The sequence below is a fragment of the Anser anser genome (assembly GCF_964211835.1).
Source record: "Anser anser genome assembly, chromosome: 4".
Classification (NCBI taxonomy): Eukaryota; Metazoa; Chordata; class Aves; order Anseriformes; family Anatidae; genus Anser; species Anser anser.
In genome coordinates, this window is record NC_139724.1 from 4,995,420 (window position 1) to 5,018,158 (window position 22,739).

At 42.6% G+C, this 22,739-nt stretch overlaps 1 long non-coding RNA gene across 2 annotated transcripts in view; it reads right to left on the bottom strand.

The window, feature by feature from the left end:
- LOC310898513 overlaps positions 1-22,739 on the bottom strand; it is a 57,340-nt gene that overhangs the window by 25,513 nt on the left and 9,088 nt on the right. Inside the window, exon 3 of one of the 2 annotated variants that reach the window (XR_014583353.1) lies at positions 19,306-19,490. The exons of the other annotated variant lie outside the window; for it this stretch is intronic. This is a non-coding gene — a long non-coding RNA (uncharacterized lncRNA). The remainder of the gene's footprint in view (positions 1-19,305; positions 19,491-22,739) is intronic. 2 annotated transcript variants of the gene reach the window in all.

Consider the following 22,739-nt stretch of genomic DNA (forward strand, 5'->3'; position numbering starts at 1 on the left):
TGGGTCTGTCTGAACTGGGGATGCTGAGAACACTTCCCAGCTACAGCCACACATTTTCTCTTGGATGCTGATGGGCCTTGGGTGCACGCAGGCAGTCTGATACCCCCTGATTTCCTTGGGACGAAAACTTAGGCATCAGGGCAGCGATGGAGTCGTGCTGTGCCCATGCTCTGGCCTGCAGCCCACTGCAGAGCTCACCAACCTCGCTGCCTGCAGCACCCGGGCATCCTTTGCAGCTCAACAGACCTGGGTATTTCACCACAAACTGCTAGAATTAGGAAGATTCTCGCATTTTGAACTTTAAAATTGCCCGTTTGGTAAGATATTCCTCTCTCCAGTGGAATTTCCTGTTAAAATCAAAGCCTTGGTTAGCTGTAAGAACAAGGTAGATAAACTACCCTAGCTTCCCATTTGACTTGTGGAGCATTATGCATTTGCTGTGAGGTAGGACCATTGGGAAAATCACAAGCCACGCAGAGTGCAAGAGCTCTGAAGTTAGAGACGTGTTATAAGACGTCAGAACTAAAAAGGGTTATAGCAGAGAAAGAGTTAACCCAGTCATGTTAAAGAAAGAAAATGCTGAGTGCTTTAGGAAACCTCTTTGGCTCTGCTTATAGGTGTAATTTGGCCAGTACATTGTTGTTGATCGCAGGCTGAGGAGACATCTTTTAATGTTAATTATTTTGGGTTTTGTCTACATGCATCATCTTTTTTGGAGTTAAAAGGTCACCTTTTTATTTAATTATATCCAATTTATTTCTCTGGATAAAGACTGATACTATGCAAGCATGCAGGATTACAAATCATGATACACACTTGAGAAAACAAAAAGATGGAGATGAAAAGAATTCCAGATAGTCACGAAACAACATTAAAACATAACTCGGTGTGTTTAAAAGACTGGTCTTGCCTGGTAGCTAAGAGCATCAGCACAGTGCAGATAACTTTGTATTCCTACTGAGTGAGGGACATGAAACTAGCACTTTGCTCAAGAAATGCCACTTAGAGGGCTTGGAGTTCTTAAGGACATCGGTCCAAGAGCTTGGGAAAACAAAAGCCTGCAATAGCTACAGAAAGTCTCCGTTGGTGTTGAGAATATGATAAAAAGAAGCAGAGGGTCCAGGAAAAGAAAATTAAGTACTTCAAAAGTCAGAAGAGTTTCAGAAACCCAAAGCAGAAAGGAAACAAATAATAGTAAACCATAAAAAAAAAAAAACACTTTTTTTTCTTTTTTTTTTTTTTAACATATAGAAAGACTTATTTTGATGTTTATGGAGCAAGAAGAGGCAGGATCCTTCTTTTGTTTAGCTTATGGTTGAATTCAAAAGCAACTGCAAGAGAAAGCCCAAGTGTGTTGGGTGTTTCACATGTTCATCTTAGACTGAAATGCTCCCGAGCAGTACGCTGTTCCATTTCAGTGCAGCAAAAAAATCCCAGGCTTTCTAGTCAGATAGGCTATTTATTTCTGCAACAGTCTGATTATTATGAATCTGCTCCCACAGGCTTCATGCAACCCCTTCCTTAAGACTATTTCCTATAGCTCCATAATCCACAACTCTGTTCCACATAATAACAGGCTAATCACTGCCCTACTTTTAAAAATGCAAAATATTTTTGACATGCTGCATAATGGTACTTCCCAAACAGCCCATAAACCTGTCCAGAGGATTCCTCCTTCATTTCCTTGCTTTGCTGTTATCTTTCTCAGCATCTTGTCTTGTAGAGTTCAATTTAGATTGCGATGTCTTTGGGCCAGAGGCCACGTAAATCACCTGTGGCTCCACACAAATATTAAGTAACAGCAGAGCCTGACTTTGGAGCCATAAAATGCTTTCCAGACTCGAAATCCTAGAAGTCATCTCAGACTTCTAGGCATTCCAAGGTGAGTGACAAACACACTAGTCTACAGTCAATCAAATAAGTGAGAAGAGAAGGTGAGGGAAAAGGGAAATTTTTCCAGAGCCTTCCTGAGCATTTTCACTCCATTGCGTGAGTCTTCAAGCTACAAATTCAGGTTCCTGATCACACAGGTTTGCATCCTAACTTTTTTTTGAAACCAAAACTTTAAATCCTGCTTCTGTTTAAGTCTAAGATAATTTAGTATTATCAGGCAGGCTTTGCATCTAAGACACGTGGTACTCTCACAAATGTTTACCATTGGGGACTTTGCCATCAAAATTAACATGTGCTCACACAATGAACTTGGCATCCTTTGGGCAGTCGCCTTCCTTCACAGTATTAGGGTCTGCAGGAGGTCCACACTTATCTGATAAAAGTTATGTTACATTGCAAGAAGTGCCAAAAGTCCAAATTTTGCCAGTGTCTTCAAAAAGCTGTGGCAAGGAAAAGCAGCCTGAAGCAAGGAATGTGTAATTCAAGCACACAATAAAAGTGTTGAGATCTTAAGGAGAAAGGAAATTACTTAAACCCCCACTTCACCATGTGATATCCCAGTGCCCAATCACAAGAAAAGGTACAGGTAAAGAGGAAGAATAAAAGCTCATTCCATCTTGAGCAAAACATGTCTGGGAAAAAACTTTCTGGGTCACCCAGGCACCTCTCTTAACCAAAAGGCAAGGAAAACTCGCTGTCGGAACTCCTGAGGGCATAAGAGCCATGAAAGAAATTACAGAAGTTAGTTTTCAGGCAGACTCATGCTGCAGTGTGTGGAATAACGCTTCCCTTTGATCAGCTTTATCCAAAGAAACTCCCTGGCATGAAACAAAGAAGGCATTCAGGGATGTCTCACTGGTCCATGTCAGGATGCAGTGGTTGCCTGCAGCTGCGGCGTGAACCAAAGCCTCCTGATCCTGTTCTGTCAGCTTCGCATCCAATTTTTGCTATCCGTGAACGAAATGCAAGGATGAGGTTAGGAGTCTTGCTCCTAGTTCTTTTGTTTGTTTGTTTTTTTGTGTGTATGTGTTGTTTTTTTCCCCTCTCTCCAGTCATAGAGTAAAAGAGACGGCAACACACACCCAAAGCATGAGTCATGTACATGTACTAGCAGCAAACAGCCATTGTTTCAAACTGTCCTAGGGACGTGGATTGCAAAGTCCAGATTTGGCGCTGGATTTTCCCCCCCCCCAAATCAGAGCTTTTCAGATGCAGACCTTAGTTTGGTTCGATGCTTATGTAAGAGAGGTTGGTCCTGGTACACCACAAAGGCCTCCTGCCCTCCCCGGAGGAGAATCCCACCCTTCAAATTGCAGTGCACAGGAAACGAGGGGAAGAGAATGGAGACATGCATGGCCAAATCCCCCTCATTTTGCCTTAGGGGGTTGCACATGTGCAAACCGTTCAGTCTGCGCTGTGTGCTGTACCACTTCAGCACAGAAGTCTGTTTTCCTGTGACTTTTTGCCGGCATGCTAGACACTGAAAGCTGATGCAACAGAATGGGAATAGGGAGCAGGTAATTTGCGCCCTTCTGTTAGGGAGCAAGCAACTTGTTAATAACGTGTCTTCCAGGCTCAGCACTTTGTCTAGTGCAGCTCTGCTTTATCCAGTCTTATCCCACATAAAACACTTCATTAAAATGCAGTTAGGGTTATCAGCACTTGCTGCACAGATACACATCAAACACTTGGCCTTTGCATAATAGGGTGCCCGGCTCCCGTGTATTAGAAGAACAACTCCTAAACTCCAGGCTGTGAGGTGGGAATTACCTACTCGCCCCAAACACATTCAAGTATTCCCATATAAAAAGCATTCCTACTAAAGGAAATAAGTCATAGTACATCAGTAGCGTGTTGTACAGGCTCTCCCACTATTAGATAACTGGGAAACATAGACGTGAATGTTATTTTTCTTAGCACTTGGAAGTTGCCATGGATATCTGGTTTGTATAACAATGTCCCCTTAATGACAGTGGACACAGGACAAGTCTCAGGTACCAGGACATAAGAGTAAGAGAGGCATGCGAATGGTGCTCACAGAGGCGAGCACCACAACTCCTTTAGCTCCACAGCCCCTGCAAGAAACTGCAATTTTGATCTGCTCTGAAGAGCTGATATGGTGCCTGGCTGTCTTTGTTGTAAGAGTCTGGGAATTTCCTGCAAAGCATGTAATATGCTTGAGACATCAAGTTTTTAGCATTTATTTGCCAAAAAAAGGGTGTATTATTTGGCATTTTTCCATGGTGACTTAATTCAAGGGCTATGAACAAAATGGAAATGGAAAACACCTTTCAGTTACAAAATGCCACTCACATGCACTCTGAATCCTGATAGCTTAAGCCACAATAAGCACCGTAAGAACCAAGACGAAACCCCAGAGAACTTCATAGCAGTTAAATGTTAGCATCATTAAGCTAAGGACAACAGAGCCCTTTAGTCCAGTGGCCGATGCAGTTGGGTCAGTGTGAAGAATATTGGCGTTTGTCCCCACTCTGGGATCCTGGGGTGAATAACGTCCCTGCACCTCGTCCCAGCTTCCCCATCACGAGGAGATGAAACTTAACCTACCCTGTGGTCAGAGATGGGGCAGGATTTAATACATAATACTGCAATCTCAGTTTACCTCAAGTCCTTAAAGTTTCTTATTGCCTTTTCTGGAGTTACGGGATTCTGTAAAAGTCTTCCTTTGCTTAAAATAGGTTTCAGCCTTTCTTCATTATGAAGTGTGATGCCACAAGCCTTGAGTTTTCAGGAAGGCGACAGAGAGGTGGCCGCGTTATCAATAACCTAATCTTATTTAAGAGCTTGCCTTGCTTTGAACATGGAGATTGCAATGCCCCATACAGGAAAAGTAGTTTTGAGATACCTAAATGAAACACTACAGAACCAGGTCTTTCAGATTTTTTTTTTGTCTGTTTGTGATTTCTTTGTGTTGAACTCTCCATATCCCAAACTACCATGAGGGGCAGCTGCTGAGAGTTTTTTTGTTGTTTGGGTTTTTTTTCCTTTCATCGTAGTCCTTTAAGCAGACTCCACAGAAATGGAGGCACTATCATCACTAGTGATTTCGATAAATGTCTCAGTCCTGACCTCAATTCATCTTTTAACAGGCCTAAAGAGTTGCTAACCCAAATCTTAAGATAACAGGATAACTTCAAGAATGCCTCCAGTTTGGTACAGAGCCACCTGTCCAAGTCAGGACGGACACAAAAAACTTCTTTTTTCTTTATTTCTTTTAATAACTGTCCCAGTGTGGAGAACAGGATGGTCCTATAACACTCATACCCTGTGAAGACACTAAATCCTCTTGCCTCTGCCTGCCTTGCTTCTCAGACTGGGATTTCCTGCAAGGAACGGTGAAACCCGCTGGTTGCTCAAATCAGCTACTTGGTCTGATGAACTTCCGCAGACAAATTTTCATGTCTGAAACAATCAAGCTATGGTCAAAGCTTTAAGTATCATGAAATAGATACGAGGCCAGCAGGGCGCTCAGGAGTTGATCACACAGTACTCAACATTTTGGAGAGCCCGGATTTATCACAGTCATTGCCAGCATTCATTTAAAACTGATCCTTTAATGCAAATGTTGGCTGCAGATTTCCTTGAGGATATTTGTAGGATTACAAGTTTACATGCAGAGATAGCTGGACTGATTGTTAGATAGCAAACAAGGGACGAGTGTCCTCGGACTTTCTACGAAGTAATGCTCTTCCAGTTACTATCTGATTAGTTCCAAATCTTCATATAATGCAAGCTATAGTATCCCATCTTACTCAACAAGCATTTCAAAGCCTAGTTCGCTACACAGTTCTGTAGAAAAATGCTACAGATTTTTAAATAAACTCTTAAATTGCTGTTGTCATTGTCTTGACTTTCATTGTGTTGAATCTCATACAGCCAGCTGATGTTCAAATGTGTTTTGTGATTTCAATCTTCTCCCTTAGGCTTACCCACAAAACTCTACCACATACTTATTCAGCAAATTAACTAAATTATTTCCTTCCCGAAGAAAAGCTTAGATCTTCATGGGGAAGGCTGATGGGTTTTGGCAGAAAAGTCTGGAATTATAGAGTCACTGACTAACTGTAAATCAGCTACAACCACGGATCAAGGAAGTGTGGATTCAAAGAAGACCATAGTGAGACAAATCCTGACTTTGTTCATAATCTGTAACTTCATTGACATCAGCTGAACTACTCCAAGTTAGTGAAATTTAGCTCCAACTTCTTCAAATTCTCAGGCCCACAGTACGCCAAGTTATACATATCCCTCACAGAAACTTTCTTTTCACCACAGCCAATTTGCTCGGCCGAATTGCTCCCTTTCGTGTCCATTAAACATACTGATCATAAGCAATATACATCAAATAACCTATACGTTAAAATTTTGATTTTTTTTTAATCTTTAAGAAGTGTTGTGAAGTTCATTATACACAAAAATCAGAACAGGGCAAATTCTCACTCAACACATCAACTTTGAGGAGCCACATTTAAGCAATAAGGGAATCCTCACTGCAGCCATGAGGAACAGCACAAGTCACAGGAGCTTTGGAAGTGACACGTTTTGATGGCCAGACATGGACACGCCAGTCTCTCCGGACAGGAAAGCTTAACATCCCTTTTTTCCTAGGCCTGATGCCACTGTCAGTCCCATTTACACAACCTCAGCTGGATAACCCGTTCTGAGTCCTCTAACTATTGACCCATATGGCCTTCAAGTCAAAGGTGTGGAGCCTCTGCAGCAAGGATGCCCTTTCCCCTGTAGCCCCCCTTCCCCTTTTCCTCCAGCTCTGGATATGCCCAACAGGACTATAAGGCAACCAGCTGACCGAGAGGATTACCCTTCTTTTAGCAGCAGCAGGAGCTATCTCGTGGCCATCCATCCATTGCACACAGGAAAGGGAAGATGGATGGCCTCGCTGGGGATCACAAAGCCCATGCAATCCCGTGCAGCACACTTCTCAGCACTGTTTCAGAGGCTCTTGGCTGCAGGTTCGTGCTTTGACCATAAATTTCAGTACATACCCCTCACCGAACCTACATAGCTCCTGGGTGGCCTTTTTGACAGACACTGGAGGCTGTCCCCCACCACATACCCCAGCGGAGGGATCATCCGTGGCAGAGCTTGGGTTGGGAATGAAGGGTCTCTGTTTCCTTCATTTGTAACGGAGGGATTTGAGCAGGAGCTGAATCCTGTCAAGCGCTTCCTGTCCTGCACACACCCTTGTCAAAGAGCTCTTCGGAGAATACAGAAAGAGGATTAATGCTAATAGGTATCTGCCTGCCATTTGAAAACCTCAAGCAGCACTTGCTGGATTTTTCTCCATAAAACTCTAATGCCCAGTAGCATGAGGGCACCTTGGTGGTGACTCTAGGGGGGATAGCTCAGCAAGCCACAAGGCACCATGCAGCAAAGTGACCCTGAGGGGTACGAGTGCAGACCATGGCCCAGACACCAGACTGCAGTGAAGCCTTCTGGAGCAGGAAAAAGGCACCTGTCTAAAGCCATTCTGCCACCAAAGTAGGTTTACCCAATTCATTCCTTTCAATCATGGGCTGTAATTCATTCCGCCGTGCATTTTAGAAAGAGCCACCGTGGGACTGCATTCCCTCAGCGTCAGTAACACAACACTAGCCCCGCAGTCCTCCTTACGCAGCACCTGCGCTTAGACTTGCACCTGTGTAACAGACACTACATTTCTGGGACCAGGCTAATAGCTTCATTGGTCAAGCCCTAATGAAGTGCCCAATCTTAACCCCAAAGGAACCTTCAAGAGGAGCAACTTGTGATCCTCAGGAGCTCTGTTTTACTTAAATGAAATTACCGGAGCAATGGCAGAGCCCTTGGATATGTCCCATGTAATTCTTGGAACAGGGCAGCACAGGAAGACACGAGGTGTAAGGAATTGATAAGAAGACCAAGAGCTCACCAGCTGATCACACACATTAACACTCAGCTCTCAAAGAACAAGGCTGCCTTTCAAAATCCCTGTAGATTACTGACAATGCACAAGGGGAGGCCACCCATTTGCAATGCCTTGAATTTTTCTTTGCTTTGGCAAGGGGAGGACTGTCAGGACATTCATGCTGAACCTCTTTGAAGAATACCCTAAGGACTCAAAGATGAGTTCCTCTGGCTCCAGGGACAATTCCCCTACCACTGTACTCAGCAGTCTCTCGTCCTCAGCTTCCTTCCTTCCCCTACATTCCTAGCTCACCTTCTGCACCTCCTCCAGCTATCCTAAAGAAGCGGCCTCCCAAAATCTAGGTGAGGTGTGAAATTTGACTTCAGAGCCCCCCCACTGGCAAACTTCACATTAGTCAGACGGCCAGCCCAAGTACCCAACACCTACTCTTCATTTGACACGCTTCTGCCCTTTTAGTGGTATAACTAATGCTGGGTTTGGCATTACACCAACAGCAAACACACCAGTCCTCTTTATTCCATTAGTTTTTTTCTTTTATTATTTTTCAGACCTAGAAAAATGCAAATTTATTTTTTCCTCCTCCCTTGGGTGACATGCTCTTTGAAAGCCACAAAAAGGCCTGCAAGATACTTGCCAGCAACTGGGAAGCAGAATGTGTTTTAGAATAGAGAAATCGCCAGACACTGAGGTTTGGTGCTCTTCCTACGCAGTTAGCAACTTCTATATCTTTTGCAGATTAAGCTTTGTTTATATTTACATGTGCTTTAGCAAAGAAAATCAGGATTTTTTTTTCCTTTTTTACACTAAATGAGCATTTCTATAAAGCTCAACACCAACCAGACTAGGCATCAGAAAGGAGTGCATGGATATATTTAAGACACTGTCAAAAATAGACACTGTATAAAGTATTCCAGTTGAGTGTGGGGAAAGGACGTGTCTGAACCCTAACTGTGAAGAAAAGAAGAAAAAGAGGACTATTCCAGCTGTTTGTGTAAAAACAAAAAACTGCAGAGAGTAGAGAAACTGGCCAGGCTTGTAGCTGTGAAGGCCAGCACTCCCTGTCAGCCCCAGGCCGACAGGCTTTTATTCTTTAATGGCTTCATGCCCTCTAATTAAGTTTTCCAAGTACAATCCTTTTGAACAAATGTTTACATTTGTCTTGTTAATTCCCTTTACTTAATAATCAGAGGCCCCTGCAGTTACCTCGACACACGGAAGATAAACCAAAGACATGATCATATCAGGGGGGTTGACATTTAAATACCTGATTTGCACAAACATATCAAAAGTGAACACCTGCAGACATAAAAAATGGATGAGCAAAACTGACAATGCACATTTAAACTGCAACTCTGAAAACACAACTTGGGGGATTATAAACTAAGGCATGACACGGTCTCACTAAACACCTTATTTAGAGCTTTTTAAAAATACCTTGCCTGATTTTTTCTTTAAAAACAGAGTTACCCAGAAAAGGAGGAAAGATGCCTTTTACTTATGACATATCGGACTCAGTCATTTGTTGTCTGTGCTGCTCTCCTCTGGAGAAGTCATTAAATCTCATTTGGGCTATATTTTCTCAACTAAATGGGGGTAAACAGCACTTCCCTATGTCACCAGAGTGCTGTAAAGGAGTAGGCCCTTGAACAGTTTTGAGCAGGTCAGAGCTGTGATGATTTAACTACAGAAGTGCCTGGACAGCTGGACAACTGAACTAGAGGCAAGAGAGGCAAACAGATTAGAAAAGACAAGCAGAAAATAACTTGTTCTTCATAACTTATCTATCCTGAGAGGTAGCATTGAAATCTAGGCCTCTAAGAAAAGGAGCATAGAGCCACAGAAAAATGCATAGTTGTGTGGGAATCAGTAACATTGGTTTGCTAAATTTTTTGTTTGTGGGTTCTTGTGATGGGAAACGACATAAAAGAAATCATTGCTGCTCCTACTCTGAAAGAAAAACCCCAAAGATAAAAGCCAAGGAGAAAGACAAAAGAGGCTAAGGGGGATGGAAAATGTATCGTGTCTTTTCACGCAAGAGTTGAGGATATGGATTAGCAGAGACATGAGATGGTTGGTCAGAGGGTTGTAGCATGGCAGATGTGGCAACTACCAGTTCAGCTGAGGGCTGTCAGACCGATGAAGGCAGTGCCACAGCTAGCTTCATGTTGTCCAGGGCTGCTAACGGCAGCATCACACGATCCCACCAGGCAGTCAGTCATCAGCAAGGTGAGAGGCTCTCAGCTTGCCACTCAGCAGAACGAGGGTCCCAGTTCTCCTCCACAGCAGGCAGACCTTCACCACGAGTCTACTAGATATTTTCACCAAAAGCACGATGCCCGCCTATAGTTTAACTTGTAATGGGTGTTCAAGTTTTTTCCTCCCTCCTATCTTATATACCACATACCTGCCTAGAGCAACATTTTATGGACAGATATAAAACTTAGATAATGAAGGTTCATTGTAAAAGTGCTGGCACAACTGTTATGAACATTGGACAAGCTGGCGCCTCCGTAATTAAGTAGATATTTAAATGGGCAGTTGCTTGTTCAGTAGCATGACCATTTGAATACAAGGTGTGTAGGTCATTTCTCAACACCTCATGCTACCACCTTATCCGGCCAGCTTTCACCAAATGTGAATGACCACAGGAACTGCTTTTTGCAGTAGCAAAGGAAATGCTGGTGTTACGTCATCCTCACTTGCTTCATGGCAGGAGCCACATGCCAAGCTACTAGAAGCAGCCCAACAAAATGGCTGTCTGTCCTTGGCACTAGAATCATGAAATTTAGTGAGCCCTTCCTCTAATGGCAACCTGTTGCAGCTCTGGGAAGCTGCACCTTCATCTGTTTTCTGCTCTTTCTCCAAGGGACCTGCTTATACCTTCTTAAGGCAGCATTTCTTGATTCTGGTGCTTCCCCCCATGCCAGCTCAGCTGTGCTCCCTTTGCTAGTTGTGACATGTAAGGTACCCAAGCAGCTCACCAGCCAGTGCTGCCTGCAAGCAACATGTTCTTCTGATGCACTTGCTGGACTGGAAGTACTCCAAGCAGCCTTTGCTCTTGTTTACCAGGTCCAGTTTCAGAGAGTTGTCTTAAAATCTGGGGGAAAGAGGGAGGTTTGAAAGTACTGAACCACCTATAAACAGAGCTACATGGACTGACTTTCTTAGGGTTTGCTGAGACCTTGCTTTGCATAAATCCCCTTATTTTCCTTAAGGAAGTAAAAGCTGAGGCAGGCAAAACAATTTACTGTCCGGAGCCAATATCTTTTCTGACTTGAAATTTCTTAAGCTTTTTGATACAAGAACTGAAGGACAATATTTAAAATGGTCTATCTCAGAGGAAAATACAAATCCTTAAATTTTGTGAAACAGCTGATACAAAAATAAACTCCTAAGATACTGGCATCACTGAATTCTCTTTTTAAGACACATGTGCACACTTCATCTACCTCTGCAGGCTGAAACCTATGTGCTTGCTACATGTCTCTGTTCTTGCTTTCTCCAAATATAATCAAACTCACTTTCTTCACACGCATTCTGCCTTTTACCAGATAGGTGCTGTAGGGTCTCAAACACCTAATCTGTCTTAAGACATTGTTTTTTTTTTAGAATGCCACTGCTTATTTCTTCTTCATGAGCTCTCCCCTCTTTCTTGTTTTGGCATTGCCCCTTATTACACAAACTTTGAGAAGTAGCTTATCTTGCATCTTTCTTTCTTGCTTATTTCTCTCCATCCCTCTGTATTAAATTAAACAATATCATTATGCAGTAAACAGCCCAATAACCCAAGTCAGCATATGGTATTCATAAGCTGTTACTGTGCAGCTCTAAATCTGTCACAGCCCCCATTAAGTACCCTGGGCTGTGCAGCAAAGATACGACTTCAACCGCAGCAGAAAAACCACCCTCCCAGAACGAAACAAAGGTCCAAAAATCACTGGCCTTCACAGTGGTCGATCCTGGTGCTTTCAAACAGGAGCGCTCAGAGCACAGCTGACGATACGAACGCTGCTGCCGGGCCAATGCACCTGTCCCAAAGCCTGCCCCTGGGACATCCTTACTCGCAGACCAGCAGGAGGAAGGTGTTATGGACCACCAGAAGAATTTTTTTGATGCAGACAAAGGTGCTGGCACGTTTTTCCCCAGTTGGCTTCGCAGCACATTTGGCTCACAGGGCACGTCCTGCCCTGCACATGCCAAACTGCTGCCTGCCTGCGCGCTTTGCAAGAAAAACAGGAGATGACAACAGGTTGTCACTACCAGGCCACTAACAAAGTTCTCGTTACACATATCCAAATCAAATCGTACCATGAGCATGGATAGAGTCTGCTCACACCATCCAGAACAGGGCCACAGAGCACAGCCTGCTTCTGCCGGTAGGCCTGAGCTCTCGACACTCCCCCATCACAAGAGCACACAAACCGTCTCGTTACCAAACTTCAAATGAAAGAATCATCTCATCAACATGGCCATCGAGTCTGATGGCTCAGTTAGTTGTACATGCACAGACAGTGGCAAAGGCAGAAAAAAACCAACAAAAAAGCACGATACACTCCTACGATGTGCTTGGTGGCGCTATACAGGTTACTTCTGGAGCTGTATTAACATATGACCTACATTTTAAAAATTAATTTTGTTCTTCAGTTAGGTGTTCAGGTTTTATTTTTACTCCTGCAGGCAATTGGTACTATTGCATGTGTATTAATATATCAGCTCCACCAGGCGTTTCCCCTCCCCTCCAGTGTTTGGAAGGGAGGTTGAAGCAGCAAGGGGAGGGTCTTCTCATAATCAAGGTCCAAGCATTGCTGACTCTCCCGTTCTGCACACTGCAACACCTCTGTCAGCAAAACAGCACCAGCAACTGATGAGTGTTCACACGGGACCACTCAAAGCTCTAAGGACAAAGAATTATCTCTATTGGAAATGGAGAAGGAGGAAGAAACTAAATGAGAAGGCAGAGCCAGTTAAGATTTGCAAGAAAGAAATTATAAAAGGCTATAAAAAAAATCAAAAGGAGAAAAGGAAAAATAAGATGATCAGAGCTGGAGGAGGGTTGGAAGAATTAAAGGTTTATACAAACATTTGAAGGGTAGAGCACAAATTTTGAGAGCAAGGGGAGTTGATATGAAATTATAATAGATGTATTTTTGAAATTGCCTAATAAGCAGAAACTTTCAAAAATAGGATGTGGTATTTGAGTTCTGCTCCTTTCTTTTACAGGTAAGGTTATATATGGGAATGCTACAGGCTGGGATGATATCTTAATGGGTGTGGGGAATTATGACACGTAGACAATTAAACAACTTCTGAGAAAGAGTTTAAAGGTGGTTGGGAAGTGAGAAAATACAAGCAGAAAAAACAGATACACTGAGTCTCAAGCAAAGAGTGAGTGATTGCAGCAATTGTCACCCGGCAGACCACTTAAAAATTACTTGGTAATTTCAGACACCAAGGAAATCAGAGGAATTAGTACTGAGCCCCTCGTGTTAAAGGTGAAATCTGTTATTTGAAAGACTTCTGTGTATACTTGTGGCATTCAGTCTGGGGCCAGCTGTCAGAGGCTGCATCATACCCTCTGAATCAGTACTTCAGAAGAGGACACTACAGAGGCTAACAGACTGAAATAGGATACTTACACAAGAACTAATCTCTTCACTGAAGAAACTCCCCCTTCCCTATCTGGGAAATTTTGTTCAATCCACTTCGTTTCACAGCATCTTTTGTACCTTTTACCTGCAACCAGTTTCAGAGAGCTCGTATCATTTAAACAACCAAATGGATATTAAAATACTGTTCTCCTTTTCGTTTGGTAGCGGTTTGGAGCAGAAGCTGTCCGGTTACTGTGCCTAATCCGGTGAGCCCTGGCCAATACAAGTAACCTCTAGTTTCTGGCTGAACTAGCCCTTTGGGGGCTCATCGCCTGCCCTGATGTGTACTACTCTCAATTAAAGATATCCAGTGGGTCCCACCTAAATCATTCCCTAGCCAGAGACAGGAAGGAATGTCACGCAACTCCCATCAGGCAACCTACATGGATGCACACCCTCCATCAAACGGCACCACGTGTGCTCCTCACACAGCGATGCTGCCATTTGGGTCACACAGCAGGACTGGGTTCCCTTGCTTGTGTGCTGGGACAGGAGAGGATTTGCATGACTTTTAAGGCTGGAGTAACAGGGAGCAGATTAGCAGGACCGGGGGACTGCTGGACAGGGAACTCTAGCAAGTCGTACCCACACCACAAGCACTGGGACACTATCTTCAGTCTGCACAATATCCTGTGCAAGGTGGGATACCCTCGTGACCTACATGGCAGAACTGTTTATCATCTTCATTATTTTCTTGCCCTCCTGTCCCCCACATAAAGCTTGAATAATATCCATGCTTTCCACACTACTCGTGGAAACTGTGGATATTCTTTAATTTTCCTTTTTTTTTTTTTCCTTCAGAGTAGGCATTTTCTTTTCTCGGTTTGGATAACTCCAAGACAAATTTAACAAGAAACTCCTTCCGTAATGCCCTCAGGAGAAAAAAGAAGAAAAGTGAGGTTTAAACATAAATGAAAGATGACAGCTAAATCTTTAAAATCATAGAAACACTAATCTCTGTTAACTACAGTATCTGCAAATCACGTGAGTTCACTGATCAGAGCGTGCTATTTGTCCTTCTAAGTAAAGAGATGCGTTTTGAAAAGCTCCAGTGTGAGCCAGTGGTATTGTACTTCGTGAAAATAATTAAAATGATAACTGTAATCACTACCAAGAAATACTTACAATTTAATTAAAGGCAAGGATTCTTTGTCAGTGTCTAACTAGAGCTCTCAATGGATGTGATTTTCAGAAACACTGTAATTCCAGAGGGAAAAAAGTAATTTTGGTCTTTTTCTTTGCTAAGTTACCAACTCATGAGAACAGATGATAATATACAAGCATATCTAGTTCTCAGAGGGATTTTTAGGTCATCAAATCTAGTCCCTTGTTCCACAAAGGAGACACACCATATAACCTTTTTTATAAACACATACCCAAACCAGTGCTGGCTGCAGTGGTGTCCTTCAGCAGTACTGGAGGAGGCGTGTGCTGGTAGGTGGTGGGTCACAGGGTCAGCTTCTGTAAACACCTAGTCCCACAAAAGCAAGCAGCTGAAGCTTGAGAAGCTTGACTCTGGAAACACTCCTTGAAAGGTTAGACACAGATGCCTCTCTCTTCTTTTAAATGTCATGCTCAGCAATGCAAACCAAAACAAGTAACGCTCCTACTCGCACCCATTATCATCAGCAGCGCTTGTCAAAAGATGATCAGTATCATTCATGTATGGGAAACCAAATGAGCATTAAACAAATTCAAGCTTTAGGGCTCTTCTTTTGCGAGATATCATCAGATATTAGCCACCATTTCTTGCCTCATCACATGCCGATCCCTTCAGTAATCAGGATTTTAATTACACAGATCTGTCTCTGGGTATTTTTCTAGCATAACTGCTAAAAGGCACAAGTGTACTGAACTTGTGGCTATAGAAGAGATGTGCGTTACAGACAAAATCCAAATCGGAATAAGGTTTTTAAACTCCCCAAAGTTTGGGTGTGCAGAGATCTATGGCTTTATATCAAGCTGTTTAAAGATTTGGTTTTGTGGCTTTTTTTTTTACTCTGACCCTAGGAGTTTGATAATTAGATACGTATACATATGTCTGCATACGCAGACATTTGCCAGCTTGATATGAAAGATGTTAACACTGGGAGTTTGCAAAGTGCTGGCTCTTGCCTTTGAAAACTTGTTGCAGGGAAACCTGACAGAGCATCTGACCTGTGACCTTCAACTCAGAACAGGATAACTTCAAGCAGCTCTGAAGCCTGGTTACTTCTGCTAAACACTCCACTTTGATTGCTTAATAACCCCTGTCTGGTAAGCCTTCAGCCTGAACCAGGAAAACCCCCAGGTCCAGGCCCTTTCAGCATTTTCCCATTCCTGCCCCTGGTCTCAAACACAACCAAAGAGAGCCTGACACTCTAAAGATCAAAACTATGGATAAGCTCAGCTCTGTTTCAGGGGAAGCAGGGGGAAGGCTTTAACCTTGTCCAAGCACAAGGATTTTGCAAATCTCTCCACAGGGCCTATGTTCCCATCTTTTCAAGGTGGAATAGTTTTGCAGTGACACATGGACAGCGGCTACTTTCATTAATTTTTGTACTTGCTACAGAAAGAAACAAAATAGTGTTTGCTAAGGCTGGAGACAAAGTGATTTCAGCCTCTGAGACACAGAAGACTTGTTAGCATCCTACCTGAGCAGCTGACATCACCCTGTGCTAAGAAAAGCTTGGAGCAGATCGCTCCCAGGACAAGAGCTGGACTCACAATGACCCAATACAGGAAAACGTGATCGGACATGAGCCTCAAGCCCTTCCTGCTGCAGAAAAATTAGTTCACAGTTTAACTTCTTTATTAGCCAGCTTTTACTACCACTCAAAGGCAATATATGGATTAAATTAAGATCCTTAACAAGATAGTTAAACATTACCAAAGCCCTGGAACTGAATTAAGATTAAAAGATAGATTCAAGGGATGCGGGGAGGAAGAGGCAGACAGTGATGCTTAGTAGACAGAAATATCCACAGATGCAACCGAGGAGCAGAGCTAGCCACCTTACATTTTTGTTAAATAACTTGGGAGGAAGCATGTTGTGGCATAGGAAAACTAGAAAATCCCAAACCATTTCTTACTATTCACAACTTATGCTTTTTTGCTTCCATTATTTCTCTCTCCTCCTCAAAGTGCAAGGCCCTCTCTTCCAGCAGGTTCACAAACGAGTTTTGTCTTAATCTCTTTAGGATGGATGTTACAGATGTTGCAATGCCCATAACTCAGAAGTTTTTTTCAGAAGAGGTAGGCTTACAGTCCAGGTGCTCGGAAGATCTCCTCCGAATAGCCCGTCTCTGCATCCACTATAGGGAGATTAAGCCCCTAATTCACAGCACTTTCAATGCCTGAAGCCAGCTGATGCAAAGCCTTCCCGCTGTGATACCGCTCCTGCTCCCCTTAGAGCATCCTGCGTGCAGCGCTCTGGTTTGGAGGTCGTGGGGAAGACCTTCAGTTCACATCCAAAGACATGATTTAAAGCAACGTTGAGCACTTGCCAACTTCCATCTCTGAAGGCAAGGCAGAGAGACTGCTGGAGATCATTCAAAGACAAAATTATAGAAGTCTTTCACAGTAACATGGTGCTGATGCAACCGCGTCTTCCAAAACTGAGTGATGCCTCCACTTTCATATCGCTAGGGCCACGTGGTGAGCAATGCAGAAAACACCAAAGCCAACTCTTCTGCAGCAGACCAGAGCTCATACGAGACAGGCTTCGGTTGCTTTTAATTTTAATTTTTGGGTTGCTTTTAATTTGTAAAATATACAGCTTGCCCTAATTTATACACACTGCAGCATTAGACAATTAGACATGCTGAAGTATTATTATTCGCCTGATTCACAGCGGAGGGTCCTCGGTCTCCGCTCCCCTTCTCTCCCCTGAGTGTGGACCATTATCCTCATTTTTGCAACTCATATAGAATAGGCGTCCTGCAACTATAATTAGTCCATTCCTTGCTTGTTTTAATCGCTGTATTTTCTAAACTAAATCTACTGTTCTCAACTATCTTAATTATTGGCAAATTTTTGCCTGCCTAGGACACTTGTTTCAATCACTTCTCCCCTATTTTCATGTTTTTGTTGGGGAAGGAAAGATGCTCAACTGCTTGACTAAAATCAAACTTAAAGTCAAACTTAACTTCTGAGCTTAGGTATACTATATATATTCTCATTTTCAAAAATTACTAATCTTTTCCAGAAAGTGTCAAAAAGCAGAAGAAAGGCAGCTGGAGAAAAAGTATTTGCAGCTGCTTTATAAAGCAACTCTATGAGGTTTACAACTTTTTCCCAAGACAGAAACAGTGTTTTCCCCATGACCTCAAGTAAAATGAATATAACGCACGGATCACCAACAGTAATGCGTGTGCAGCCAGACACTTGTAAAATGTTGGTAAACTTTGCCAGAGACAGCACATGTAAGAAGCACAAAACACAGCAGCATACTGTGAAATGCAGTACATATGGAATGCTTGAGAACATGCACAGGAAAACTTTTCTTTCCCGACATTATTTTGAGTGGTATGCTACTTTAAGGTAAAGATAGTACCCCATACTCATGCCAACAAATCGGGTCATGTGTTTATGTATTCCTATTTATTCACAATATTAGATGTTTGAGAGACTTTAAATTGCTTGCTGCGACTATTTTTTTGTGTGTGTGTCTAAACCTACACTGCATTAGTTACCATTAATCCTGCTGTGTAGCTCCCAAATGGGGAGAAAAATAACCACTTTCTTGAAAAATGCCTAAAAATGACACTACTTTAACATCCATCATCGTACTCCTGCCTAGCCCTAAGGACTTCTTGTGTAATCCTTTGAGAAACTTGGAATATCTGTCACTAATAGTAGAAACATCCTATTTTAGATCTACATACTTGAGATACTTTAGATCTAGTTTTAGTTTATCCCTAAACATTTTCTGCACATCAGGCATTTATAATTTTTGAAGAGGCAAGTAGGGAAGAAAGAAGGAAATAGGTGGCCAGCTAAACTGTAGCCTAAGTTATTTTCTGAAGATTTTTCAAGTAAATTCTGGTGAATTTATTAATAAGGTGGGGAAAAAAATTGTAATTTGTCACATGAAACTTACCATGCCAAACACTGGAATGGACTATTAAAACAGAAACCCCTAGCCTACAAATTTACTGTTATCATTGAATAATATTAACTAGCAACTCCCTCATGCTGGGATGAACATAATCTTTGTATGCTTTTTCTGAAGTGATCTATGCATTAAAGTACTCTCACTTCTGAGGATCAGTATTCCTGGAACTAGACAGGCATGTTTCCGGATTGCCAAAAGTAGAAATAGAGAATAATTCAGCCTCTCTGATCAAGGCAACTTCATGTTCTGCTCAGGATCCTTTCAAAAAATATGTGACTGGATTAAATTTTGGATCTATTTGGATAGTTCAGAGTTTTTCTGTCTCAAAGGGGGACTGAATGGCTCAAGTAATAATATCTTGTCTGGCAAAAGCTGGTGAATTTGCTGCAACTGACTTTAACAATTCAGATCTTCCTTATTTCTTTACTCACTCTTCAGGCAGGACACGAGTACTGGGAGTTAAAATCTGCAAGGATTGCTTCTCAGAGCTGAACAGTTTTGTTGCTCTGAAGATCTATTCCATTTTTACTAACGCTTACTCATTAGAAGTAGCACATTTGAGCAGAGATATGGCCAAAAGGGATAGATATCTCCACTCAAAAAAAAAAAAAAAAAAAAAAAAAAAAAAAAAGAAAACAAAACAAAAAAACACAGAAAAGCTTTAACCATAGATTAAAATGGCCAACCTCAGACAACAGCAAGGCTTAGCTGAGAACAGCCAGGTGTATCGCCATTGCAAGTACCTGAGAGGCATCAGTAGTTTCCTAGCAGCCTCTTGTGCCATTCCCAGTTTCTGGAGCTCAGCAGTGCCACCACTTACAGCCCCTCAGAGGTGGGGAGGCAGGCAGCCCCTGCACTCTGCACTGCATCGGTGGGGAGCCCAGCAGGCTTCTGGTGCATCCATGCTCTTGTTCCTTATGCGGACTTCCTGCAGCAGAAGGGAACAGGCTGTTCATCATTACAGTCAGACACCATCTGTAGCTAAAACATCAGATGGCAAAAAAAAAATAGGAGAGGGGAGTTGCTAATCTCTTCCAACCCTATTTTTTCAACAAGACTGAGATGTGAAGTGAAAGGAAAGATAACTGGGGTAGAGTGAAACTTCAGTCTACAGAGCCAGGTGGCCAAACGCATCCAATAGCTCATAGATGGCCTGTCTCTAGCAGGGTTCCTGCTAGAGCCTGTTCTTAAACACACCTTGAGAACCCAGCATTAGATGAAATTATGTTTGTCTATGACAGAAGTCACTGGTTGATGCAAAATATATTTCATACTAGCCAAATCCCAGAACAAAAGTCTGCAGGCAAGAAAACAACATTACACAGAAAAGAATGAAACTAGTAGCCCAAACTGAAACACCATTTCCAAATCCTATATCATTGATGATCACGATGAACAAACATTAAAAACAAAAATCTGCAAAAATCCAGCCCAACAAATGTAGATGTTTTTCTTAAGGGTCTCCGTAGCCCATTCATGAAATTGGGCAATTACCTTACAGGGTTAATAACAGAGTTTAAGCTTGGGACTATTTCAAACAAACTTGTTCCAAAAGACCCAGAGAACAGAAAAAAAAAAAAAAAACTAGAAAAAAATCCAAGACTGTGTATTTAATCCACAGCCTGAGTGGAAGCAATATGATTTGTGATTGGGATGTGACCGGAGTCATTGAACACATCAGTATTAACAGAACTCTTCAGCCCCAAAATGAACTGGCAAGAAGATAACCAAGTATCCAGCAGCTTGAGCCTTGTATTCTTCAAACACTATGCCAAGTACTCAAGAAACTTAACATGATTTGGATCTCTACCTGTTGGATAGCAGGTCAGTCTTTCATCAGAGTCACAGACCTCTGAATATCTACATGCACATTCATTCTCAGCTGGTGGAGCAGAGCACACATGGCAGGCTGTTTACCTGACACAGTAGCCTACTTTGCAAAAATAGAATATCCCCAGTCAAAAAATATCAAAAACTTGAAGGCGTTAGGTCAACTCCAGTCTTACAATGAACTGGGCAACTGGGAGGAGAGCATTGCTCATGAAACAGACAAAAGAAAACCTTCTCAGTATCTGATTTATTCCTCCACGCATTTCTTATTCTTTGGGTGTTATTTCTAGACCAGTATTAAATATCCTAGGCTATGTCTCCAGCACTTCTGGAAATTAATCCAACTTAGAGTTGTCTCTAGCACATCTATACCATGCTTCAGTATGAAAAACCTGGGGACAATGGGGCTTTCTCATTCTCAGGAATGTAAAAGCAACTTAGGACGCACTTCGGAATCTGTTCAGGAAAACCATTCCACAAATGTTCTGGTTCGACTACAGGAAATCATGACTGTTGCTCTCTGTTATGCCATTTGGCCCATCTTCAATTTTATTTTTTTTAATACTCTGCAATAAACTACTAGATCTTTATCAATGATAAAAGGGAGAATCATTAGAATTCTGGTATAATTATTAGGATAATATATATGCAAAACTACAGATGAATGAAATGGAGAAGCTAAACAGATACAGTACATAGAATCTAAAATATCTCTCTGCTGAGTTGCAATGGAGATGAATAAAGATAGACCCTTTTACAGTATTTTGCTGGGGATAAATAATGCAATTAATCATGTGTGTATGAGTTTGGAGGAGAGAAAGAATATTATCCCTTCATGTTCTGTACACTGGAAGGTTAAACATCATTTCAAAGTGTTTCTTGGCTGAATCTAGTATTCCGCTCTTTTGAGGAAAGTTGCTGGATCCCACTTAAAAGACTGATAATCCGGCAAAGAGGAAGACCACATTACCACAAGTGACTAAGAAACCCTCTGACTATCAATTAGTAGACAACATTAACCAACAAGCCTGGCAAACTCTAAAAAATAAGTTAGCATTATCTTATGGTAATTGCAGGACATGCTACTGTTTAAATCACATACTGAACATGATAGATCAGTTCCCAGTAAGGAAAATCTCTTGGGTATGTACTCTAAAACCCTCACTCACCACAGCAAGAAGTTTCACGATCTGTCCCTTACACATTGACATTATGTCTGAAGTTGGACTGCAGCAATGAGTGATTTTTCAGGTTGGCAACAAAAAGGGAAGGACAGGATAGGATTCTGGCTGCATCCATTCGAAAGACTTAATTTATTTTCTCACAGTAGTGGAAAAAAAAAAAAAACATTTTGCTGGGCACTTAACTTTTTTTTGTATGAAAATTTGTGAGTGCTCAGAGGGAAAGCAAATGAAGCAAAGGGACAAACCCACAAAACTGCAGAAGGCCGGCAGCAGCTGCAGCCATATCCCACTTAGAAGTGGACAGCACACTGACCTGCCTCAAACCTCTTCTCTGTCTGAGGGACAATGAATCCTTACCACATACCTCTCACAAGAACAAGCCGCCAAAATGGTACCTGGTGCTACAGGAGACAGGGACCCAGGAAGATGGTGCTAGTGGGCACTGCATGGTCTGATACCAACGAGGAACCACTCAGAGAGGCAGAAGCCAAAATAACCCCGCTGTGTCCTACAAACAGGCTTGCAGGGTTCAGCAGAGGTGGTGACTGCCTCTGAAATGCTTGGCTTTCACCAAATTACTAGTCTCTCATATCAAGTGCTTAGATAACAGTTGAGAAAGCAATAGTAGGATCAGCTATTTTGTCCGAACAGGCACCAAGATGACGACTTTCAGAGAGCAGGCCTCCACTTTCCACCTACCCTCACTACCTTCCCCTCCCTCCACCCCCAACCCATCTACCCAAAAAGCTTATCACAAGCCCTATAACTTAACCTAATACGTGGAAAAAAACAAAACTTGAGGAAAATACTCTTCTCTACATTTTCCTCAGCCTACTCCTGTTGGTCCCCTCTGTGAGGAGGCAAGCAAATCACAGGCTAACTCATCCCACAGGACCAACATGAAGCCAGGAAGGGGACCAGTAAAACCGCTGTCTTGCACTTGCGGAGGGCTGACCTTGAGCTGTTCAGGACACTGGTTGGCAGAGTCCCTTGGGAGGAGGTTCTGAAGGGCAGGGGAGTCCAGGAAGGCTGGGCACTCTTCAAGAAGGAAATCTTAATGGCTCAGGAGCGATCTGTACCCACGTGCCCAAAGATGAGCCGGTGTGGAAGAAGACCAGCCTGGCTGAGCAGAGAGTTGTGGCTCGAGCTTAGGAGAAAAAAGA